General features: G+C 36.8%; 1 protein-coding gene across 7 annotated transcripts in view; it reads right to left on the bottom strand.

Annotated features, from left to right (window-relative positions):
- The window catches only part of LOC131432081 (protein turtle-like), a 130,906-nt gene that overhangs the window by 99,721 nt on the left and 3,918 nt on the right, over positions 1–27,267 (bottom strand). For 2 of the 7 annotated variants that reach the window (XR_009229779.1, XR_009229780.1), the window contains exon 1: positions 20,933–22,345. The exons of 1 other annotated variant lie outside the window; for it this stretch is intronic. The gene's annotated coding sequence lies outside the window, so the exon portion shown is untranslated. Of the gene's footprint in view, positions 1–20,932; positions 22,392–27,267 lie in introns of those variants that run through there. 4 more of the 7 variants (XM_058598137.1, XM_058598136.1, XM_058598142.1 and 1 more) reach the window with 3 other exon arrangements.

The following is a 27,267-nucleotide window of genomic DNA, read 5'->3' as shown; positions in this document are numbered from 1 at the left end:
ACAAAATCGGTACTTTGATTTAAACCAGTATGCGAACGCAAAAATCTATACAATACATATAAATCTGTATAAATGGCATCTCTGGCTCTACACTTTGTTTTAAGAAGGGCTAATGAATAAATAGTAACAATCACAGTTTTGTTTTTATTTAAAGTTCACCAAATTAACTCAGTAAAATTTTAAATTTAAAGCGAGGGGTAAAGGAAACGACTGAACAATTTTTAAACGTTGAAATGATTCCAAACTGGTTCTAAAAATATCGTATATTGTCTCATAGTTGGCATTAGGCCGTTTTTAAGAAGAATTCTGACATTTTGAACCTGAGAGTGTAATAGTGGAATATTTCGTTTTGATTGCTGTCGCCATTGCTAATTTATAGGATAAATGAAGGATCAACGATAGGATGGATAAAAATCCATTGAGATGACATTAGGAGCAGAGTAGTGAACATTTCATAAGTGTTTTTTGCTGTTTTATGAACATTATTTTAATTTCCAAGGAATGTGAATCAAATCTCAATGTGGAGCAAGGCGAATGAAGCAGTAATATGAAATAATGACAGTGATTTTAGTGGCTAAATCGAGGTTTGAAAGCGACGTCCTTACAAATGAGATGAAATAGGGAGCCCTTACCCTATTCAAAAATTTAAAAATTTCACATGCACGGCCGATGAAACACACACAAACACACTTAAGGAATAGTATGAATCAAATAACAATTTGTATTTTTTTACGAAAAAACAGCTTAAGCGAATGTGTTCAATTTTTTTTACATAATAAAGCATCATTAATAGAATATTTAGTTAAATTTTGCAAAATAAGGCGATATCCATTTTGCAAAATAAGGCGATAACAGAAAGCAAAGTCTTGGTACATTCCTTTGGTGGAATTTGGCCTTTCTGTTTCAACAGACTTCGCAGCCGATTCTTAGTGTACAGAATCATTGCATGGCTAGTACTATGGATCCTACTGACACTAAGAATCCTTCCAGGTCGGGGCTCGAACATACGATAACAGAGCATTCCCCAAAAACCTTTTATGAGAATCACGTTGCGCGGTGAACACGATAACTCGGCGTAGAATAATCTGAAATCTAAAATGCTCTTGAATTTTCTTAAAGTAAGAGTTACTTCTTCCTCCGTCGTTAAAAAAAATCGTAAAATTCGAAGCAAAATTTTAAAAACGTAGGGGGGAGCCATTTTATAATAAGAAAGTATGTTCCAAATTTGAAAAGAAGCAGTTCAGTAGATTTTGCAGGATCGTGTTCACGAACTTCGAAAAATTGTTTTTCAGAAAAACAGGTTTAATTTTTTTTTTTTTCAAAAAAACATTTTTGGTAACTTACACTGAATTATCGATCCCAGGTTTGAAATGTTAAACTACAAGAAAATGTAAAAAAAAACGATTTTCCGAAACTGTTTCTCCTTCAAAATTTTGAATAAAAATTCTGAAAAAAATCCTTATTTCTTCATACACTGAAAAAAATGAACTTTAAAAATTTCAAATCGATTCAAAGAAAAACATTCTTGATTTTGATAAATGTTATCCTAAGATAGGTGATTATCTCAATGACACATGCGCTAAATTTTATTTTATTATCGGATTCAAACTTCACATAGTTCTTATGGTACAGGTACACTTTTCTTCTCACAAAACTTTGTCATAACCTAGTGAATATCGGAGATTTAAAGAGAAACGATTGCTTTCTTAATTCAAGATCAACTTCCCTGAGAATCTCTACGTTGTCTTACAGCAGGATGGCGACACGTCATCAAAACATTATGTTTTAGCTCCCTATCAGTGATTCTTTTCATTACAATGGGAAACACATCAAAAAAATTTACAAAAAAAAATATTAAAACAGTTAACTAAGACAGAAATCTCCTATAAACCAATGAAACCTACTACTTGAGCCAATTTATTCTGAATCCTGAAGATAAAGATAGCTCGAAAATATTTATATTACTGAATAAGGCTTCAAATATGGGATTTAAAAAATGTTCTCCATATTTTTTCTTGCCGCACCCTGTGTTTAAGAGAACGCCGCAGAAAAATCAATCAATTTTGTAACCGTAAATCGCAACTGTCGTTATCACTAACCTAGCTTGTCATGAACAAATGCGAATGAGCGTAACCGGAAGCTTGAAATGATGGTACAGTACCGGTACCCAGTTAAATTTTAATATCATCGAACGCTGTTCCTCCGGACTCGGCACCCCCAAAGTGGTGTACGCGATAGCCGTTGGGCGCCACCGTCGGCTAGTCGGTCGGTCGGTCGCTGTGCGGTGCAGCGCTGCCAACTATACCGATTTCTCGGTATTTATACCGATTTTTGGACTCGATACAGGAATACAGATATGCTCTCTCAAAATACCGATATTTCAATTTTCATACAGATAAATACCGATTTTCAGTTTTTGTGTTGGATTCCATAGGGGTAAACCAGGTCGAGCGATTCCATAGGGGTAAACCAGGGCGACCGACCTTTTTTTTTTTTGGTCGCAAAATCAGTTTTCGTACTAAATTGATGTTTGATTTTTCGAGAAAGATATTGTACAGATAGTTTTTTTCGCCAAATACAGATTTTTGGAAAAAACAGTTGACAGCACTGGTGCGGTGGCATAATTTTGTTCGAATTTCGTTACGCTTGCACCAGTTTGGTCAATTTAATTTCGAAACTGTGACGCTTCTAGAGGTACTTTTTCCCTCATTCTGCTTTTGGCTTGGCTTCTTCGGTACCTTGGATACATTAAACCACCGGCCTACTATGTGGTGATCGTGGGAATTGAATAAATTATCCAATTTGCGCGATGTTTTCTAGGTAGGTTTCGTTAACAAAAAAATATACACCGCGATGGTCTACGAGGGGTGAATTCGTTGTTTCCTAAAACTCAATTACAGCAACATGAGTACCATTGGCCTTGCAAACCTAATAAAGCAAATCAATGGCTGTTGAATTATGTAGAAGATTCAAATTTAGGCGGGGTTTCGGGGTGGCGTTGATAACTTTCCACTATCAAAAAGCTGATTTGCATCGTTCATTCATCCACTCATTGATTCATTCATCAACTTCGATACGAAACTGTCAGCTATTAACTGTTTTTTTTTCCTCTGTGCCTGTGAAACGCGCCCGATAATTACGGATGTAGTCGCGATGGGAACCGGCAGAAAGGATCCCGCGAATGAGAAACTCAATAATTGACGGTCTCGCTTTCGAAAGCACCGCAAGAGAATGGAAAAAACAAAAGGCTCGAGAATACATAACCGAAACACAACAAGTTTAATGAAACTACAACAACAACAACAACACGAGTACAAAAAAAATAATGGTATGTAGAAATTTCATCACTACTGCGATGACAATGGTTACTACGATCTACCTAGCGGGGCTTCAATGAAAATTATTCCCAACACAATCACAGTTGCTATCGAGCTTGAAAATGCAGGATTTCCTAAGGGACCATCCCATGAATTAATCATGCAATCAGCTATAAAACTTCTTAACTCATAATTAATCCGATTCTCTTCGAATCTATGAGCAATCAGTCAGTTGGGGCAGCAACTTTCCTGGTTAGTCAGCAAACCAAAGCGTCACCATCGTCGTAGTAGGCATTATCATAAACGAAGTAGGCTTGCCTGCATGCTATTCTCCTTAACGTTACACAAATTGAAACGAACGAATGTATGTGTGTGTGTGAGTGTATGTGAACTCGCCTATGTGTAAGGGTCTTGATCTTCCGCTTGGCAGTTTATTTTTTCTTCGCGTTTAGTGCAGCTTGCTTCGTTATTTTTTACAAGGAAGCTCCACGGAGAGAGCAAAGTGCTATAGTAGTTTACCTTACTACATCTTTTTTTTTTTTGCTCCATTTGATTAACTTTTTTTTCTCGTTCCGGTTCTCCGGAGAGGTATGCTGGTGTGCCCAACCTGAACAATTCACCTACTTTACTGCCATCATCAGGTTTCTTTCGCTTTTAGTTTGCACCGTTTCTTCGAGAACAAGGTTGATGGCTTTCACGGGGGAGAAGACGAAGCTAGAATGTGCCAGCACCAGCATAAAAAGTGACTTTCGATCGCTTGTAACGAGCGAAAAGTAGTAGTCGAGAAAAAAAATAACCGCACTGGAAAATAGAAAATGTAAAAAAGCATACTTCCGAGCAGGTGTTGATTATCCGATTTCTAGTTTTCCGAATCAGATCTGCAGCGGATTGTCTGGTTCTGGCACTGAAACGTGTCGATAATTTGTTCATTTTTGAAACCAGAACATCTGGGAGAATATTTTAACGCAGATAAACAGAAGCATTATGGTACTAAAAATAATAAAACACTTTGGAAAAGGGTTGTTCTCAACTGACGTACGATCCTTCTCATTATACGTTCCAAAAAAATTCTATTTTTATTTATTAAGAACAAACTTTTGAACCGGGGAACTTCCATATATGAATTTATATGAGTAAGCAATGAAGGTTCAATTTTGGATGTTTTTGACCCTTATTTCCGATACTTTCGAAGGTATGCGCATAAGTTCTTCGGTTTACGAATCTACCCAACTCTTTTTGTCTTCCCTTTAGTAACAACAACAATGTTCTTCACATTATTGGTAAATGATTTCGGGGCTACGGTAAATCTACTCGCATTCCTTGGTAAATCGTTTAAATGATGGGGACAGGTCTTAGTGTAGGTCTTTTTTATGCGGTCTTTTTTATGTGACTTTTTTATACGAATTTTCAGAGTTATGCGGTTTTTTATGCGAAGTTTCAGAGTTCGTGACTTTTGACGTTCGTGACTTTTGACGTCCGTGACTTTTGACGCCCGTGACTTTTGACCTCCGTGACTTTTGACGTTCGTGACTTTTGACGTTCGTGACTTTTGACGTTCGTGACTTTTGACGTTCGTGACTTTTGACGTTCGTGACTTTTGACGTTCGTGACTTTTGACGTTCGTGACTTTTGACGTTCGTGACTTTTGACGTTCGTGACTTTTGACGTTCGTGACTTTTGACGTTCGTGACTTTTGACGTTCGTGACTTTTGACGTCCGTGACTTTTGACGCCCGTGACTTTTGACGTTCGTGACTTTTGACGTCCGTGACTTTTGACGTCCGTGACTCTTGACGCCCGTGACTTTTGACCTCCGTGACTTTTGACGTCCGTGACTTTTGACGTTCGTGACTTTTGACGTTCGTGACTTTTGACGTTCGTGACTTTTGACGTCCGTGACTTTTGACGTTCGTGACTTTTGACGTTCGTGACTTTTGACGTTCGTGACTTTTGACGTTCGTGACTTTTGACGTTCGTGACTTTTGACGTTCGTGACTTTTGACGTTCGTGACTTTTGACGTTCGTGACTTTTGACGTTCGTGACTTTTGACGTTCGTGACTTTTGACGTCCGTGACTTTTGACGCCCGTGACTTTTGACGTTCATGACTTTTGACGTCCGTGACTTTTGACGCCCGTGACTTTTGACCTCCGTGACTTTTGACGTTCGTGACTTTTGACGTTCGTGACTTTTGACGTTCGTGACTTTTGACGTTCGTGACTTTTGACGTTCGTGACTTTTGACGTTCGTGACTTTTGACGTTCGTGACTTTTGACGTTCGTGACTTTTGACGTTCGTGACTTTTGACGTTCGTGACTTTTGACGTTCGTGACTTTTGACGTTCGTGACTTTTGACGTTCGTGACTTTTGACGTTCGTGACTTTTGACGTTCGTGACTTTTGACGTTCGTGACTTTTGACGTTCGTGACTTTTGACGTTCGTGACTTTTGACGTTCGTGACTTTTGACGTTCGTGACTTTTGACGTTCGTGACTTTTGACGTTCGTGACTTTTGACGTTCGTGACTTTTGACGTTCGTGACTTTTGACGTTCGTGACTTTTGACGTTCGTGACTTTTGACGTTCGTGACTTTTGACGTTCGTGACTTTTGACGTTCGTGACTTTTGACGTTCGTGACTTTTGACGTTCGTGACTTTTGACGTTCGTGACTTTTGACGTTCGTGACTTTTGACGTTCGTGACTTTTGACGTTCGTGACTTTTGACGTTCGTGACTTTTGACTTTTGACTTTTGACTTTTGACTTTTGACTTTTGACTTTTGACTTTTGACTTTTGACTTTTGACTTTTGACTTTTGACTTTTGACTTTTGACTTTTGACTTTTGACTTTTGACTTTTGACTGAAAACTGATAGCGAGAGCGGCGACTTGAAGCGAGAATTATTGGATCACAAAGTACGTCCCTTAATCAACTGAGCCATAGAAGAACACATCTTCTTGACAGGCAAATGGAGCATATTATTTCATACAGTTGCATTTACTAACAAATGCAAATTACAGTAGGAATAAGTAAAATTGATTCTAACCCAACACGAAATCAAATGGAATTTTCCGTCATATGACAGTTTAGGTCTTCATGAATTGCATCGTATGTGTCGTATGTATTGTAAGATTAAAATCGAGATGAAATAAACGAAATAATAATGATAATAATAATAATAATAATAAATTCCTGCCCTATGCATAAACGGTTACTCAATCGCAGTGAAAACGTTTAAAATTGTTTCATTGCAACCATGATCTGTGAGTGACCGAAAAGAAACAACTAACGAACTTACATTTCCGTTGCTAGGCAGTGTGAAAAAAACACGAAACCTGGGTACTAGATGCAGACTAGTTATTCAATTTTCAACTCAATCCAACCCAACTAGGTAGCCAAAAGCCAGACAATAAAGGGTACCGAAATAATAACAAAAATCACGTGTTTATCGAAAATGATCCACTTTTCTTCGCATCATCAAAAAACGATGCGTTTTTTTATATTTTTTCACACTCCAGCCGTTGTAAACATCTCGCGTATGGATGCTGAGTCTCGCGTATGGTTGTTGTTGTATTTTTTTTTCACTTGTGTTGCTCAATCACTTCTCCAAATCACGCACCCCAAATGAGCAGAAAAACTAACACTCGGTATCGTGATCAGCAGCCGAAACGATTAACATCTGTTTTTTTTCGGAATCGCAGAATGATAGTCGACTGATGGTGTATTGTATGGTATCATTATCCATTTCTTCATGCTTTTTTTTGTATCTGTTGATTGAGCTTGTGTTTGGTTGTGCTGGAAAAAGTGGGGACCGAAATAACCTAATTTCATAAAACTCAGATTTTTATTTGGTCTTTTAGGACTGCCCTATTGCCTGCGTCGCTGGATAGATGGGCTACTCTCTGCGGTTAATTGAGTGTAAGTTGAAATATTGTCGCTTTTTATTAGAAAACATTTCCGAAGCAAGGATTTCTTTTCATACTTTGTTTTGCCGCTAGTTGCTAGTGAAATATGGATAAAAGGGCTTGCTCTTATTCAACGACAGAAATGTAAACTGCATTTTAATGAAAAAATAAATGTCCAAAATGGTTTACGCAATACTAGCTGTAAATGTCAATCGAATAACTGATTCATGGAAATTCGAGCCCGATAACACGTCATTCTGCAATCGGTTGAAATTTTTACCGCCGCATACTCACACCATTCCACTTAGCGTCTAGATCTAATTTCCAGCGGCCAGGTGGTAAGTGTCGTTCCTGTTTCACCTTTTCTGTCGAGTCATTAAACAAAATTCTCGCGCAACCATCGAAATCGACAGTTTTGATTCTCGCCCCTCGCTTACGCGGAGGCATATTAATTATAACCGCACGCTACAAGGGAAAACCTTCGGCCAGTTTACGGTAGATGTCTAAGGCTAGTGCCGGTAATTTGCTTTCGGCCCACACGCAGTTCACACCGGGGATTTTCGATGCCACGCCGCCTACTACGATTGGTGGTAGGCCCTGCTGGTGAGGTATATCGGAAAGCGCGTATGTCAAACTGCTGGTATTGATCACAGCATGCTTCGTCGTTGTTGTTTTTTTTTCGTGGGATTATAAGAGCAGTTTTTTTTGGCTGGTATTTGTCCTTGGACGACGGATTTTGGCTTGGTTTTTTTCTTCCTCCAAACAAAACATCAGCACGAGCACCGCAAATCCTACGGGCGATGAATGATCGAGATGTAATTAGTATTGAAGTTTTTCGTTGCTTGCCTGCTTGCTACCAGCATTGGATGTTAGAATACTCAATCGCATTGGATTGTAATGTTTTGTATATGAGCAAATGTTGCAATGCGTAATATTCAATAATTTAATATTACATTAAGGAAATCGAAATCGTTTGTTGAAAATGAAATAATATTTAATTTTTATTGTAATGTATGGGAATTTTTAGCAACACGGTATGAAAGATATGATCCAGATTATTGTAAATAATTGTCACGACACAATGGTTATCTTTACAACAAACAAATTCAATACCTAATGACTTCATTTTATCATTTAAAAAGATCAGATTATAAAATGAGATTCTCAGAAATTCTGTCATGTATATAAAGTAGAATTATTTTGTTATACTTCCAAACTTTCGTATATAAGTTCAATTTCCTTTGGTCTTGAAATGAGTTGGTAATCCCTTTTACACTATATCTACGATGTTGAAACGATTGCCTAATGCCTTCTTTCTTTGTCCGATATATTTTTAGCGCAATGGGAATAAAAGAATAAAATCCAATGATCTATAAAACAAGAAGGATGTGTTTATGTTTGTAGCAGAATAACTTCGGAACAAACCAACAGATTGCCACCGAACTTGGCACAGGAACGACCTGCTCTTCAGAAAGGGGAGAGAGTTTTAGAGGGTATCACGAAGACAGATACTACTTGCCCAACTCCGATGTAGTTCAAAAGATATTCGTGTGGATGGGATGTCGTAGCAAAGCAAAGCAAAGTCCTGGCATTACATTCCTTTTGTGGAATTTGGCCTTTCTGTTTCAACAGACATCGCAGCCGATTCTTAGTGTACAGAATCATTGCATGGCTAGTATTATGGATCCTACTGGCTTGTAAGACCAGCGTCCTATGCATTGAACCGCCAACCCGGGTCATGGGATGTAGTAAGTGCTTCTAAAAACTGGGAGCTTAAGGCAAAATTTATCGAATTTTCTTTCCAGAAACGGCACTTTTTGATGAGTTCAGATGTTACTTAAACCTTTGAGGTGGTCATAAGGGCATTTTCAGTAGGATGGATGTGGTAAGTATTCCGTACTTTGGGAGTCTAATATATTTATTTTTTGTATGATGCAAAATAACTCCGAAACAGCTCAACAGATTACTACCGAAGTTCATTTCTTCTAGTGCGTCAGACGGAACTGTACGCCGAGGTTCCACCAACATCAGCAACTCAGCAGTCGCCTTCAACCAGTCCCAATCAACAAGAGATAACAAAATTGTATCTGGGGTTGTTTCGTTTTTTCTATCTAAATAAGTCATAATTTTGGTCTCGTTAATAGTTAAAATAACAGAATATATTACTCAATTTAACCTAGGTGATAACAAAATTGTTACAAACCTCGATATGTAAATATCAATATTATATCAAAACTTGTTACAAATTAAGTACGACTTTTCAACTGTTATTACCCAGGGAAAGGCTTTATCGTGCAAATCTAAAATTACATTTCGCGAGGTAAAATGAAATTGCATACCTTTAGGCGATTAGATTTGCCATACAAAAAATCATGCACGGTTAAGCGACTGGTTTCGAACCGGGAAGTTTTGAGTTGCCAACATACACTACAATTGCATTGGGGTATGAGAACCAACTGAGGGTGACAGGATATATTGGCATCTTATAATATCTAGTGTAAGTCCATATTGCTGCAAAAAGAATCTATCGCTCCCCACCTCTTACGTCGTTTCCTTTCAACCGGCATATGAATGACAAAGGGGCTATTTTAGAACTATGAGCAAGCTTTTTTTTTGGTACTGAAGAATAGTTGTAAATGAACGGAAATTACTAAATTCAGTCAAACAAAACTACCTTATAAAATGTGATGAAATGAATGATAGTTTTTCAGTTTAGTTTGCTTTAGGCCATAATGATATCATCAGTGACCCCAGTGAACATTTTTCAATGTAATATTAGCAAAGATTTTTATTTAGATTCAATCCAGAAATCATACCAATCAAAGATTGAGTAAAACAGATATTTTATTAGCAAACCCTTGTTTCCTTTTAAGTAGATGTTTATAATTTATGAATGGGAGTGATGAGCCTCTAAAAAAAGCGCAAAATCATCTTGGAAAATTTTTATTTTCAAGTTAAAATTAGTATTTGTTTTAAAACTTTACACAATTCAAGTAAGAATTACTTTGGAACGTTCCCAAATTTAAAAGTTACGCCATCATTTCAAATACCAAATTATTGTTTTCAAAATGGTATGTGAAATTGGAAAATATGTTTGTTACTGCTCTTTATTGAAGCATAGCATTATTCGTGTTGAAAGTCTAAAACATGATCGACAAAATCTTTTTTTCTCAATTCTCTAGTATAGTTTTACCTGAAATATAACGGCCCTTAATATGATATCTGGACTTGCTATAAACTTAATAAAATCTGAATGTTTGCTTCTGATTTGGAATCATATTTATAACATAATGAGATATAAATATTAAGATCATATATAATTTTGATAGAATCCTGTTATGCTCTGATGATCGTGGTAGCAGGGAACTGAATTTTGGATGAAATTCTAAAGCTGAATTAAGAACCAGGAAATCTGAGCTTGGTTACATTACAGAATACAGATTCTGAATAAAAAACTATGATTCTGGATCTGATTTTAGTTCCTTAACTAATGTTCGAGATTCGAATCCAAAATTCTAATTCAGGATACCAACTTCAGAATTCATGAACAAATTTAATAATATAAAGAAGAATGACTTTTATCGTATCAATGAACGCTCACTAGCAACTCTTCACACGATTGAATCAATGCCATCAAAGAGAGACGGATATCATCGCAGCAACAAAAAACCGGCATGGTTCATTTAACATAGAATAGATACCAGTGCGAGAGCGAATTTCTCTCGATGACCTGTCTGAGAATCAAAGGTTAACTCGCTGCTGTGGTGATTCTCTCTGAAGCAACAAGCGGTCGCTTATTCTCGTTTCGCGATCCGATTCTATATGGGCAGTGGATAATTGCGATAGAATCATTCTACTATTGCCGGTTATTCTAACTATGTGCTTATAACCTTTGTAGAAGTTGTGTCTACGAAAATGTCTGTGAATGCTTTACACAAGGGTTTTGAAATATTGTAACCTAGTATGAGAATCATCAAGTCGAATCATCGATTCGATTTTCTGCGATAATTGTCAACTTGCGATTCTCTCTTGGTCAATTCCACACAGCACCGTAAGGGCCGTGAAATATTCAGAGTATGAAGTGGAGCGAAGAAATGTAGAAAAAACCTCTCGCGATTCATGCATTGAGAGACTCGAGTTCTTGTAGCATCTACTACCGGATTGAAAATGGTGTATACAATATTGATAGATATCGAGCAGTTTCTGTCAAATTTTCGGCAATCACCAACACTGAATATAAATTTCAGATCTGGATTCAGGAACTAAATGTTCTGAACTCTAAGTTTTAGAGCTGACTTCAAATTCTGAATTTAGTTTCAGAATTGATTTCCTAAATTCAGTTTCAGAATTTAATTCCTAAATTCAGTTTCAAAATTAATTTCCAGAATTCATATCTTGCATGTTGGAACTAAATTCTGAGCATAGATTCTGGAGCTAGATTTTTAAATTGAATTGAACAAACCTTCATTAAGGTAAAATGTAATCCCAAAATTTGCGCGCAAAATTCTAACTGCTTGAGTTAAACGAATCGTCGCAAAAAGCTTAACAGAAAAAACCGTCACACAGAAACCAGGAATATTTTCAGTGATTGAGCGCAGTGGGCTTACCACGCGTTTTGTTGGCTCGTAAAAAAAGATTAGAAAATGTTTATTATTCTTATAAAACTGAAGAACATAAACTAGATTCGCGTCTATTGGTTGCCAATTACAAGGAGTCAAAGTCTTACTGTAATGTTTGAATCCATTTGAAGCAAACATTTCATTTAGGCGGGGCTGGTCGATTTGCTCTGTATACTCTGTATACGAAATGGGTCATCGGAATTCGATTGAGTCAGTACCTCCCTGAGTCCTGTACTAAAGTTAGTGACATGTGTAAACAAAACACATGGAAACATCTTTTTTCCAGTAAACCGCTGCCAGACTTGAGATAAAATAAACACAACACACATGGGAATGTAGCAGGTGTCCCAAACATGGGAAGAGTGAGGTCAAATTGATCAGTAAAATAATAGTTCTGACGAGTACAGCACACATTTACCAAATCCGTGATGGGCATCAAAATATTCACAAGAAGGGGAATGATTAAGTGTGTTTTTTACGCGGCTTTTAAAGTGGATTTTCGAAGTTATGTCGTTTTTTTACGTGGATTTTCAAAGTTTCCGGTTTTCTTGTTTTGTCTTAGAAATACATAAAACGTGGAGATCTGGTGTTATTTTTTTAATTACACTGGATCTCGACGTTTCATGCATTTCGAAGACATTTTGCTTCTAAAGAAAATTTTCGATTTCGGAAATCTTAAAATTTTCGATTCCTTTCAAAAAATTTTTTGTAGATTACACCAGATCCAGAGGTGGTTTTATGCATTTCTAAGACATTTGACATACAACAAATTTTTTCAATTTTGCGTTTTTATTTCTACACGGATTCCCGAAGTTACGCGGTCTCAAATTCTCTAAGTCAGTCATTTTTTCCAACAGAAATTTTTTTTGAGATTGCACAATATTTTAACGTTTTACGCATTTCTAAGATATTTGGCATACAAAATTTCAATTTCGGAAATCACAAATTTTTTCCAAGTCCATGTCCATGTCGATTTTCTTTCAAAACATGTTTTTTAGGTTACACCAGATCTAGACGTTTCATGCATTGCTAAGACATTTGACATCAAAAGAAAATTTCTGAATTCAGAAATCTCAAAATTTTTCTGACCCAGAGTCGATTTTTTTCATTTTTTTTTAGATTACACCAGATCTGGTGGTTTTATGCATTTCATAAAAAAAATCTTCAATTTGGCTTTTCGTCTGCTTAGCGGTTCAAATTGAACTGCCGAGTTTAGTACTAAGCAGTTCAATTTGAACTGCTCTGCACTGATGAGTCAACGAAACGTAAAAATATTATAAACGGTTATGTGCCCTAGCACAAAATTTGGCTGACCCTAATTTTGCGTTTTTCTTTTCAGTCGTTTTATTGTTTCGAGAAAAAACAATTTTCTTAGAGTTCACCATATCTCAACGTTTTATGCATTTGTAAGATATTTGGCATAAAAAAAATTCAATTTGGAAAATCTAAAAAAATTCCAAGTCCCAAGTCGATTTTTTTTCAAAAATAAAAATATTGTTTAGATTACACCAGATCTAGACGTTTCATGCGTTCCAAAGATAGTTGGCATAAAAAAATCTCTAGTTTCGCTTTTTTTTTACACAAAATTCCGAAGTTACACAGTTTTTTATGCGGTTTGATTTTGGGCGATTTTTTCTTCACGCAAATAGGTTTTTAGAATCAATAAAATATTCCCACAAGCTTATGCGAAGTTTACATCTACTGAGTAGTAAATCTACAAAAAAAAACTGTTTGTTACATGTTATTTAATGATATGGTAAAGTATATTTGACGTCCCAATCTTCAACGAATTCGAGTGATTATCCATATTCGGAAATATGCAGAAAGCATGCCAGTTCAATTCGTATTCACGTCCTCCGGTTATGTCTGTGACATTGCCCATCCGCCTTTTTTATTCGTACAAGTCAATTTAAATGAAATTTTCCTGGAAACAGGTGTTTGAGATGGCTCTCAGAATATTCTTCCGTAAGTGAGGGATCATATAAAAATGGGGACCTAAATCAGATAAAAACTAATTTTGAACAGGATATGTACTTTCTATAGAGTTTCAAGCGGAAATAAAAACTCTATTTTATTGCAATTTTTTTCTTTCTCGTTTCCACGTTTTCTACGTGATAAAGAAAAACAAGATTGATTTCCATAACAAGCACCTTAAGAGTTTTCTTTCGTTCCGAAACGGAAATTGTGAAATTAAAATTATGATTATAAAAAAAGTAAAACATTCTCTGAAAAAAAAAATTCTGACTGAACTTACATTTGCGTTTCTGGCAGGTCGATGCAATCAAAAAACTTAATAAACCAATTTTGCAATTCCTTCGAAAGTTTTTCCCCCCTCCGTATCGGTTGAACGTTCTAACCGGGAGGAAACCACTCATCATCTCATAAGCGCCGTTTCCGAAACGGAAAGCAGTTTTTTTTTCTACCGACGCTGCTTTCCTGCCGGTGCACCTTATTTTTATTATAACCTATCTTTGCCTCATCACTTCGCAACTTTACGCCCTGTGTTTTGTTTTCTTCTTTCTCCTTTCTCCTTTTTTCCACTCGGTTGAATGAATTCGATCGTCCTCTGGTTCCCCCGCCTTCACGATGCTTTGACTTTCCTCTTCTTACGCGTTGTTTTTTTTTATGCTGTGGGAATTTCATCTTTTTCTTCTGACTGCGGGTTGTAAGTTGAATTCACTCACTCAAGTGGAGTGGAGAGACAAGAAGAAAGAAAGAACGGTCGGTTTATTGCCCTTCGTCCCAAAAGGGAAACAGGCTACGACCTGACCCGGGGACCTTGCTGGGAATGGATCAAGAAGGAAGTTTCGTCCAAATTTTCGTACACCTTCGCCGCCATAGCCTCGAACGGTGTTCTTTTTATGAGGGCGATAGATTTTTTCCTGTCTTTTTTCCTATTCCCTCGTAAGTCAGGGTTGCGTATAATCAGAGAACGAACGAAAGGAGGGAAACTCACTTATTAGGGTTTGCCTACTCGGAACGAGAATCTATTCATTGATCTTTCGAACTCTCCGGGCTTTATCTCCAGCTTCTTGACGGATGGACGAGGGACGTATTGAACAAATTCGACAAACGATGCCTGCTGCGATGCGATGGGAAAATTTGCTTTCGATGAAGGTCGAGTAGGCTAGAAACTAGCCATGAATGTTTTCTCAAGTAGTGCAACCATTCGTTTGTATTTTTTTTTTTTATTAAAAAGCCAGTTTCGTTTATTTGTTAAGCACTTGATCTTCTTTTCTGCGAACACCGTTATGAATAATGTATAAAATTTCGCCACGATAAATATAGCTGACTTGGGCTGCCGGTAGCATCGCAGTATCAGACTTAGTGGGGATTTTCTTCCTTTTCTGCTTGTATAATAATTCCGCATCAAGCTTCCTGGTGTAGCGAGCGAAAAACGAGCGAAGATCGGTTGATCGGGAGCGGAAAGAATCAATTTTTCGCGCAACCAGATGCTATTATTAGATTTCTCCACTGGGGAGAAAGATGGTATTATCGAACTGGCGTGGAATCAGTTGAAGATAGAAGAGATTGAGAACCAGAGTTGAGGAGGTTTCAACCTCATCCGTGAACAATTAAAGTTCGGTGAATGTACGCCGTGGGGCAAAGTTGAAGAACCCGAAATCAGAATGGAAATGGTATTTATTATGGTAATTGAACCGGTGGAAGTTCATGTGAAAAATCTATGAAAGTTTTCTAATGAATCGCTATAACGAATTGTTTTCACCATCGGACAGAACGCGACTAGTGAAGCGTGTAAAATGAGAGTTGAGCTCGATCAAGAGGTATAAAATTGTAAGTTTCGAATGTAGCTTATTTGTGGTTCACAGTAACTGGTAAGATACAGGGTGACAAGTGAATTGCCGATTTCAATTTCCCGGTTTGCGAGATAAAAATTCCCGGTTTTTGGAATAGGCTTTGTTTAGTTTTTTTTGTGAATACGACTTACTTCACTATGGGGCGCCTTTGCAAAATTCACTCTCTGAGAGAGTGATAAGTTTTTGACAAGTGCATCTCTCGGTTTGTTGAGGTCCACAGCTCAGTTTCAGTTCCAGTATCGAGAATTCAGTTTCTGAATAAAATTTCAGAAATTGATTCCAGATACAGAATCAAGCATTCGGTTCAGCTGCCTGGCGGTTTTTTGTGTATTGTTTGCAGTGTGGTTTCACTTCAAACAAGAGCGATTGCGTTATCCAGCTGCTGGTCGTTTGCATTGGAGAAAAATACAACGAAAAGTGCAGAAAGATGGGAAACATTCTACAAAATCAGCCCTTCAAAGGGCTCTAAATGTTATCTAAAGAACTTTTGGAGTTACTTTTATGTTGAAACATGCAAATCGGAAGTGAAAATAATTAGTTTAGTGAAGGTTTACAGTCTGAAAGATTCTAATTAGAAAATTTTCGCAAACTTTTTCGGCTTTTTTGACGTAAATACGTCTCACTTTACTATAAGCGCCTTTCCCACAAATAATTCGAATTGCATTTTTCCTAACTATTTCATAAGTGAATTAGCTAACAAATTGATACTTCATTCATTCTAGCCGACAGCCGATTCGTAGTCGACAGTTCTAAAGCTCAGTTCTGGATTTCAGATTAAGAATCCAAGACCAGTTCCAGAATTCTGAATCTGTAGCTGAAACCGAATTTTAGAACTTGATTCTGCGCCTGGATTCTGGAACTGAGATCATGGTCTCGATCCTAGACCTGGGCTCTCGAACTAAATTTCATAAATGAATTCTGGACTTAGATATGAATTTTGAAAATGAATTCTGAAGGTGATGATGCGTATCAGAACAAAACTGTTTTTGACATTTCTGTCCGGAAATCAGAACGCAGTTTCAAAGTTTCTGTCTGGAGTTCAGAACTCAGTATCAGAATCCTGAAACTGGATTCTGAACCTTCAGACCGAAATCTAGGATTATAGTTCAGATTCAAAATACGATTGTATTTTCAGTATTCAGTTCAAAAATACACTAGAATCAAAAATACACTAGAATCCATGTTCCGAATTCAGTCCAGTGCAGGATTAGAATTTGGTTCAAGAATTCAGTTCTACAATCAGGAAGAATAACTTAAGTCAGGAAATAGAATCTGAAAATTTTCAATTGATGTTTTGAATTTTAACGATTAGGTTCTGCCCATTGTTTCGTTACACGTGACCGATTTCTTGAGAGCGCACATGACTGTTTTTATTTTATTTTTATTTTTTGGTATACATACCTTATGATCAAAAAAGAACCGGAATTTTCATTTTAAAATTCCCGCGCTTGTCCAATCGGTAAACTTTTATTCTCTCAACGTTGGCAACACTTTTATACACATTCTGTCAAATTTTGGCGCATATCGTACGATTAGTTTTTGTTTGGCGTCTATACAAAGAAGTTGAAAAATTTTCGTGTGGCGATTTTTATAATGGATGAAAATTTAGAACAAAGTGCGTGCATCAAATTTTGTGTTGCAAATGGATTTAAGTGTTCCGAAACATTGAAAATGTTAGAAAAGGCCTTTGTTGAATCGTGTCTAGGAAAAACACAGGCATACGAGTATAAACGCTTCAAAGGTGGTCGTACAAGCTTGGATCATGATGAGATCCCTGGCCGCCCAACATCTGTTACTGAAGAAAACATTGAATCGGCGAAGCAAATCGTGTTGCAAAACCGTTCTGTACCGATTAGAGAGATTGCTGTGTTGTTGGGCATCTCTTGTGGATCAGCCGAACACATTGTAACTGATGTTTTGGGTTTGAAACGCGTCGCTTCGGTGCCAAAAATGCTGGATTTCATTCAAAAACAGCGTCGTGTTGTGTGTTGGGTGTGTCACAGTTTTTGGCCAAAAACTCAACCAATATCATCAACCAAGCACCGTACTCTCCAGATATGGCCCCGTGTGACTTTTTCCTCTTCCCCAGACTCAAATTGCCATTGCGGGGAACGCGTTTTGAGACCACAGAGATAGTGAACTGCGTGAACTAAAGGCCATACCTTCGGCGGCCTATAAAATGAAAAATATGTATGGAAAATTGGATCAAGCGTTGGCAGGAGGAGAGTACTTTGAAGGCGATAATAAAAAAATTTATTAAAAATTGAAATTTTGCGTTTTCTAATAAAATTCCGGTTCTTTTTTGATCATAAGATATGCATAAATCAATAAGGAACAACAAGAATGGACGATTGTCACTCTAGAAAACCAACAACAATCTATCAGATCGGCTGAAAAGTTCGTATCGTTTCTATGAGAGGGCGCCACTAGAATTAAATCCATACCATTTTCAGTTAGTACCAACCTTCAAAAGATACGTGTATAAATTTGACAGCTGTCTGATTATTAGTTTGTGAGATATTGCATTTTGAGTGAAGCTACTTTTGTTATTGTGAAAAAAATGGAAAAAAAGGAATTTCGTGTGTTGATGAAACACTACTTTTTGATGAAAAAAAGTGCCGCCGATACCAAAAAATGGCTTGATGAGTGTTATTCAAACTCTGCACCGGGCGAAGCAACAATTCGTAAGTGGTTTGAAAATTTCGTACTGGTCATATGAGCACCGAAGACGATGAACGCAGTGGACGTCCAAAAGAGGCTGTTACCGATGAAAACGTGAAAAAAATCCACAAAATGATTTTCAATGACCGTAAAGTGAAGTTGATCGAGATAGCTGACACCCTAAAGATATCAAAGGAACGTGTTGGACAAATTATTCACGAATATTTGGATATGAGAAAGCTTTGATCAAAATGGGTACCGCGTGAGCTCACAATCGATCAAAAACAACAACGAATTGATGATTCTGAGCAGTGTTTGGAGCTGTTATATCGAAATAAAACCGATTTTTTTTCGTCGATATATAACAATGGACGAAACATGGCTCCATCACTTCACTCCGGAGTCCAATCAACAGTCAGCTGAGTGGACTGCACGCGATGAACCGAACCCAAAGCGTGGAAAGACTCAACAATCGGCCGGTAAGGTTATGGCGTCTGTATTTTGGGATTCACATGGTATAATTTTCATCGACTACCTTGAAAAGGGAAAAACCATCAACAGTGATTAGAGCGTTTGAAGGACGAAATTTCAAAAAAACGGCCTCATTTGAAGAAGAAGTTTTGTTTCATCAAGACAATGCACCGTGTCACAAGTCGATGAAAACCATGCTGAAATTGAACGAATTGGGCTTCGAATTGCTCCCTCATCCACCGTATTCTCCAGATTTGGCCCCCAGTGACTTTTTCCTGTTCTCAGACCTCAAGAGAATGCTCGCTGGTGAAAAATTAAGAAGCAATGAAGAGGTAATCGCTGAAACTGAGGCCTATTTTGAGGCAAAGGACAAATCGTACTACAAAAATGGTATCGAAAAGTTGGAAGATCGCTATAATCGCTGTATCGCCTCTGATGGCAATTATGTTGAATAATAAAAACGAATTTTGGCAAAAAAATGTGTGTTTCTATTAAACGATACGAACTTTTCAGCCGAACTGTTAGTCTCAACATTCATCAGATTAAGAAAATTTTTTCTGTTCCTCACAAGTCGATACAAGGGAGTTACTTAGGACCACTCCTTCTCATGCTATTCGTGAATGATCTACGCAGTGAATTGTTGTTATTAGAAGTAATAAATGCAAAGCAAAGTCTTGGCATTACATTCCTTTTCTGAAATTCGACCTTTCTGTTTCAACAGACTTCGCAGCCAATTCATAGCGTCAGGGCTCGAACATACCACAACTGGCTTGTAAGACCAGCGCCCCCTACTATTTCACTAAATTGCTAATTATTTTAAATTTAAAAATTCTTTTCAAGTGATATTTACTCTCGCTTCCGCTACATAAAACATTGTCAGTTGAATGATTGTTTATCTGTGGATCGTCAGTTGCATTTTTCTCCCATTTAAAACAGAAAACTCAGAGGCGTCTCGTCCTCATGTGCACCTCGTGCACTGCACAACCGGTCATTCCCATTCACATTCAATTTCTATTCAATCGATGAAAACAGGTCAAATGGTAGAAGAATTGTCAAGAAGAGAAGGAAATAATTAGACCAGTTCTGAGATTTTTTGTTCTCTGTCACGGTTGGATCTGTGAGAACTTGTATGGCGCACAACTGCACGAGAGGTTTCAGTGGCTTATGCTTATGGCAATTGAAAACAAATTGCTGTCTCAGTTGCAACATCGAAGCGATTCTATTAAATTTGTATTTTATTGTATTGAAAGAATTTCTCGACATGCAGAGCGCTAAATTCTTCTTTTCTATCGATGATAAGTTTAATACGAATTCCCATCCGAAAGTACATTGTTACATCTGATATTATACCACATAAGCAGTACACAACAAGGAAATTTTGTCACGAGATGCCACTGAGAAAACTAAAACTTCTCACAAAATGTGTCTTAGTTAACGAAAAAATGCTCATAGCTTTTACAGTAAAAAAACAAGGTTTTTAAGACAACAATATAAACTGAATATCGATGACAGATGTCTAACCTCTTGAAACTATCGACATCAGCTGTTACTGTTCAATGTTCCTAACAGCCAGAGCCATCTTTTGAAAACGAACCGAACTAATTTGTACTCCCAATATTTCATGAATAAAAATTAGCGATTGAAAACCCAGTTTTATATTCAGTTGTTTTTGCTATTGCACCGTAAATAGTTCGACCATACATTGTCGGTAAAACTTGCAGCTAATTTCACGAACCAGTGCCAAAAAAAGCCCGTCCCATGGTGGATCGATGATGATCAATTATTACTGCCGGGTTAGCACACGAGAAAATTTTTTTCGCATGGTACCATGGTGCCTACGAAAACTGGGCTGCCAATCCAACAGGCAACAGGCCCGACCGCTACGGCTCATGAAATTTGTATATCATCAGTCAATACCAATTACCATTTTTACGTAACAATCGATACTTAATATAGTTCTGCGAAAAGCCACCCACCGATGGCCACCCAAAACGAACAACGCCCGTCCACGCGGGCCAGCGGGCGGAAAACGCGATCAGAGTTGTGTGTCCCGCCGACGTCATCCTCCCGCAAGGACCCCGACCAAACGGCAGTGGCAAAATAATTCATTTGCATCGTGTGTTTCGTAGCTGCTAGAAGTACTCACCTTTTGCAGTAACGCCCGAACCCGAAGCAATTTCCTATTGGTTCCAGCTGCTCCGCATAGAAAGACGTGTGAAATTTAAATCCTTTTTTTTCTTCTTGTTGTTGCTCTTCTTATGGAGCCAGCGCGAAACCAGAGAGAACCAGAGAGCACTGACACCGATCAGAGAAGCACTCGCACTTGGCACCACTCCACGAGACTGCAAGGCGGTATGTATTATGTTGAGTAATCCTTCTCGAAAGCAGCCCACTACACAACTACTACCGCTACTGAGGCTGCCACAAATTACCCTCACCGAATGCCGATTCTCCCGGTAGTGGCGAGACACACGACGGCAGGGAAAAGGGATACACGGTCGAACCCCGAGAATGTGAGTGAGAGAGAAAAAAATGAGCAAAAAGCCGTGTAATCCTTTCTGCACTCCTCGATTGCGTCTCTCGATGTATTTAGCCTTTTCTCTTCAACTGCTGCTTCTGCTGCTGCTCCTGATACTGCTGTTTCTGCCAGGACTCGTACGTATGTACGTGTAAATGTGTATATTTTCACTTCAGACTTTTTTCCACCTCAACAATGTTCACTTTTTTTTTCATTCGTTTGATTTTCGATTTTTCACGATTAATTTTCTCACGTTCCACTCTTTACCTTCGGTCAGCACTTTACTACTCGTTTAGTCGACTCCCACCGCAGTAATTACAGTACACTTTTCTTTTTCGCGTTCCTTTGACTATTTCCGAGGAAAAATCGACCAACCTTTTAGGGAAGGAAAATGAAACTCCATGAGCTTACACAATTGGAAAAGAAACACCCCGAATTATTCGTGTGGGACCTGGGCGATTTGCTGCGAGAAGCACTTGCACTCGGATCTCCAGATTTTCAGCGCCCTGCCTTGGGATTGCGCCTATCCCAGAAGGTGTGTGCCGCAATCCTGATTTGACCGAAGTTCTGCCCTTTTTTTCCTTTTCTTCCTGCAATGGAATCCAAACCGAGAACCATCAGCATTTAACACCACATTGCTAACACACCCGTTTTGTGATAGTCAAAGTGAGCCACGGAGCAGAACCGAAAAACCGAGAATCCAGTGGAAAAGTAGGCGAGCGACTGTGACGAGAGATTCTCCGCCAGGCTACTCAAAGACGACGTCGGCTGCTCGAGCTGAGCTCAACTCTCTGGGGGCTTCCGATGATGATGATGATGATGATGATGCTGATGGTGACGATGATGTTGGGTGAGCGTTTTGCGGAGACAAGCACAGACAGAGCTGAGCATAATGTTGATGCTGGTTGGGACGCAGAGCGAAAGAAGATATGGCGAGCGTATTTGAGCATTTACCTGGCTGTATCGGTTCGCAGCCAAACGCTACTGTCAAAGGTGAAAGAATAGCAGTGCTCTCATTTCACTTTGGGTGTACATCGACGGATGCATGAATTGCGATAGATCAATGCAATGCAATTATTATCGATTCTTCAAGTCTAATTATCGTTCAAATTTTAAGCTTGCTTTCAAATGCCAGAAGTCGGATTAAATTGGCTTTAGTAGCACGTTACCCTGAACACATTTCAACGTGCGAATACCTCAATAACCTCAAATCTTCCTGCACATATTAACCCATCATATCCTAGCGTATCCTATATTTTAATACATGTTTACTTTAGAAGTTTAATACCTAACAGCTTTACTAGAACACCAGTTGATAGTTTACACTGCTAATTTCTTTGCATATTAAAATTGTTCTCAAGTGTCAACGTTTTACTTGTATTACTAGCTGACCCGTCGAACTTCGTCTCGCCCAAAAATTATTTGTTCGAATTTATGTTTTCGGACATCAGAATTGTCAAACGACTAAGTGGTTAACGTTTCTTTCCATTACTTATTACTGATTACTTAACCTACAATTAACGGAATTCGACACACATTCGCTTTAACCCAAAAAAAAATATCACAAAAACTTAATGTGAAAATGTGAAATACTCATGCTATGCTAAAATTGAGCAAATCCACAGAGTTTCTCTTCTACACACTAAGATTCCATTCCGTTGTTCGGTATTTTTTTTGACGAAAACTTTCGGTAATCAATAGGAATTACCAATATTTCGGTACATGAACGTCATTTTACAAAAATCATGCAAATTTTTACCGGACGACCAGTGTTACGCAAGTTTTCATTACAGAATTCTGTAAATAGATATACAATTCATACGGTAAATCTGAATAGTCGCCGAGTACGGTAAAAGCCATACCGTCCGTATGGTAAAATAATCTTCCAATAACCGAACTTCTGTAAATACTGATTGTCGTGAATACGAACTGTCAAACAGATGATAAAATGTTCAGTAAGTGTCTTTTTATTAACCAAACGAAAAAAATCTTGAAGATTTCATCGAATGGATTGAGGTTCAGGTGCTAAAGTTTTTGAAACATTAGAACCACTAAAAGCTTTTTGTTTACCCTAAGCAGAAAATAATTTTGTACCACTTGTCCACTTGCTGCCTACACAAATCGTTCGAGGGTAATTTCTGGTGGACTGGACGGATTGTGCAGTGTTTTGGAAGGTGGAATAAAACCATAGCCACAACAGGTTGGAATTTTCTTCATTCGTTATTGTGAACATGTGCTGCTTTTTGGAATCCGAAAATAGAAAAAAAAATTAACCAAAGGAAAACAAACAAACAACAAATTACCGAACTTTCAGTTAGATTCATTTGGTTTACAGTTTACGGTAGTTTTTTGACAGTTCAGCAATTACCGTACGATCGGTAATCAATTTGATTACCGAACGTTCAGTTGTTGAAAATTCGGTAAAAAATTACCGAATTCTGCGAAATTTTCTAAGTGTGTAGAATTATTCATTCGGTAAGATATATTACAATTTGTATTTAACCCAAGTAACCAAAAGTTCGTAAAAAAAAAGATTTGGCTTAAATAGCATACAAAGCATTCTGAACAGTCTGTTTTTAAGGAATTACTCATACTTGAATGTTCACCCGACGTAACACAACAAACTTTGAAGCAGTTCCTTGTACAGCTTTTAACACTCCAAATACCAAGCCTCAAAAAAGTTTGAACGGTAACTTTGAGCTGTCATAGCTCAGCTGTTTTTCAACGAATCTCAATAAATTTTACACCCTCGAATTTTTTGAAGTTCGTAGATTGATTCCAAAACTTTGTAGCAGACGATTGGTAAAGGAAAACCAATGAAAATTTGATTTTTCCCGTTCCAAGTTTTTTTCACGCGCCCAATATGCCCTATCTGCTTTCCAATTTTCTTTCCTTTGGCATAAACGTCGCATAGAAAATATTGAATACTTCAACTTTACCGAGTCATAACTTTGTTGTTAGTCAACCGATCTTCAAAATTTGTTCACCATTGGAAAGGTACTACTTCCACAAATAAAATGCACTGAAAAAAACTAAAAATAGGGTTGTCTACCCAAAGTTATAATGAAAACTGTAGATAAATGACCCAAGAAAAGATGAGACTTTTTACAGAGATCGTAGATATCTCGAAATTCAAAGCGATGACCTGTATATTTTTACATATCATTCGAATGCTAGTGATACCAGCTAAAATTTTCGCTCAACTACTACTATTCTTGTACAATCAAAAGAAAACATTAAGAAATCGATGAATTTATAAATATATATATATATGAATTTTTCATTTTTTTTTTTCACATGTTTGTATATAACTCAAAAATTAAAGCGATGTACATTTTTTTGATTCAAAATATTGGAATCATTACCAGAAACAATGTATTGATGACCAAAATTATATATCCGTTCAAAGAAGCTCAAGAAATTTGGTACAAATACAGAGAATTTCTATAATTGGGAAAATTTTGCCAAAAAAAAACAAATCAAAACTTTGAAGTTTTATGACATATATTTTTTTATTATTTTAGTTGGAAATTTATTATGAACAAAATTAAAAACAAAAACGAAACTTGGATTTCACTGAAAATCTTAAAAATTTTGGTAAATATACCTAAATTCTAAAAATAATTATGTTTTTGTATTGGACAAAAGATCTAACCAATTTTTATACACAACCCAAACGGAATTGATAACTGCTAAAATTAGATTTTTTTGTTTTAGGTTTTCCGTAAAATCTTGGGTTGTGCATAAAAATTAATTAGATGGTTTATCCAATATAAAAATATGACTATTTTTAAAGTTTGAGGTTATTTACTAAAACTTTTAAAATTTTCAGTGAAAACCAAGTTTGAGTTGTTTTTGTAAATTTTATTCATAATAAATTTCCAACTAAAATAATAAAAAAATATATGTCATAAAATTTAAAAGTTTTGATTTGATTTTGTTTGGCAAAATTTTCCCAATAATAGAAATTCTCTGTATTTGTACCAAATTTCTTGAGCTTCTTTGAACGGATTTATAATTTTGGTCATCAATGCATTGTTTCTGGTAATGATTCCAATATTTTGAATCAAAAAAATGTACATGTCATCGCTTTAATTTTTGAGTTATATACAAACATGTGAAAAAAAAAATGAAAAATTCATATATATATTTATAAATTCATCGATTTCTTAATGTTTTCTTTTGATTGTACAAGAATAGTAGTAGTTGAGCGAAAATTTTAGCTGGTATCACTAGCATTCGAATGATATGTAAAAATATACAGGTCATCGCTTTGAATTTCGAGATATTTACGATCTCTGTAAAAAGTCTCATCTTTTCTTGGGTCATTTATCTACAGTTTTCATTATAACTTTGGGTAGACAACCCTATTTTTAGTTTTTTTCAGTGCATTTTATTTGTGGAAGTAGTACCTTTCCAATGGTGAACAAATTTTGAAGATCGGTTGACTAACAACAAAGTTATGACTCGGTAAATTTGAGGTTCTCAATATCCGATTCGCGATGCAGGGGCCGCATAAATGCAGATAGGGCACATTTTGAGCTTGAAAAAAAACTTGGAACGGGAAAAATCAGATTTTCATTAGTTTTTCCTAAACGATCGTCAATTATGATATACTTAAAATAATCTACAAACTTCACAAAATTCGAGGGTGTAAAATTTATCAAATTGGTCAAGTAACAACTGAGCTATGACAGCACAAAGTTACCGTTCCAACTTTTTTTGAGGCTTGGTGCTCCGCGTAACTTTTTTAGGCTTAGTATTAGGAGTGTTAAACAGCGAGGAAGTCTCCTAAGAGCTTTTTCTGTACTTTCATGTTGCCAAAAAATGCCACACGTACTTTAAAGCTTTAATGAAATGGATAATTTTCAAGTACTGAGCAATTCCAGAAATGCTTAGCAGATCATCAGACTCGACCTTCTCCGATTTGGATGAAACTTTGCACATGGCTTCAGTATGGCAAACCATAAGTTTTGAACCGATGGAGAGGTCAATCTGACTCACGACTGATTTTTAAAAAGGGCGTATGTATTTTTGCATACCTCGAAAATTGCCTTTTTCAAATCATTGTAACTCGGAAACCGTTAATTGTACAAAAATAGCGTTCAGGAAGAAGTTGTAGGGAATCAAGGGCACTCTAAATAATATTTACACTGAAAAAAAAATTTGATTTTTTTCTCAATAATTTCAAAATGAATTAAAAAAAATTAAATTAAAAAAAAACAGATTGATGGCTATCCCATCCGTGCCTTTTGAAAAATCCTACAGAGACTTGCAAATTTTTTTCTGTTTTTGTACTGCAAGGCAGCTCCGTCAGACATAAATAAAACTTTAAATATAATTAAGAATTATTCATGTACATGTAATAATTGTAGATATAGCAAGCAAATAAACAATTCATGGAAATATAAAAAATGGTGTTATAATTAAATATCCAAGAATCTTAAGAACAGCTACTTTTAGAAGAAAGGATATCATGAACAAATTTATTGCCTTTAAACTGTAGAATAATATTTTACTGTTTAAATGAATATCTCTCAACGAGAACCTGAAATTTCGAATATATCTGTAAATTGTTTTAGCTGTAACTTCTTCATTTTTCAAAAGGCACGGATGGGATAGCCATCATTCTGTAGGTTTTAATAACAGCTTTAAAATATAAATTATCAAAAAAATTAAAACCATGCTTTTTTTTATTAAACTTTTTTCGGATTATTTTGTAATTATTGAGAAAAAAAATCAAAAAATTTTTTCAGTGTATATTTTTTTTAGAGTGCCCAATCGATTCCCTACAACTTCTTCCTGAACGCCATTTTTGTACAATTAACGGTTTCCGAGTTACAACGATTTGAAAATGGCAATTTTTGTGAAATGCAAAAATACATACGCCCTTTTTAAAAGTCAGTCGTGAGTCGGATTGACCTCTTTAAATCGGTTCAAAACTTATGGTTTGCCATACTGAA

Source organism: Malaya genurostris, chromosome 2 (genome assembly GCF_030247185.1).
Source record: "Malaya genurostris strain Urasoe2022 chromosome 2, Malgen_1.1, whole genome shotgun sequence".
NCBI classification, from domain to species: Eukaryota; Metazoa; Arthropoda; class Insecta; order Diptera; family Culicidae; genus Malaya; species Malaya genurostris.
The sequence above is the reverse complement of the archived record's forward strand: the minus strand, read 5'-3'. Positions and strand labels throughout refer to the sequence as shown.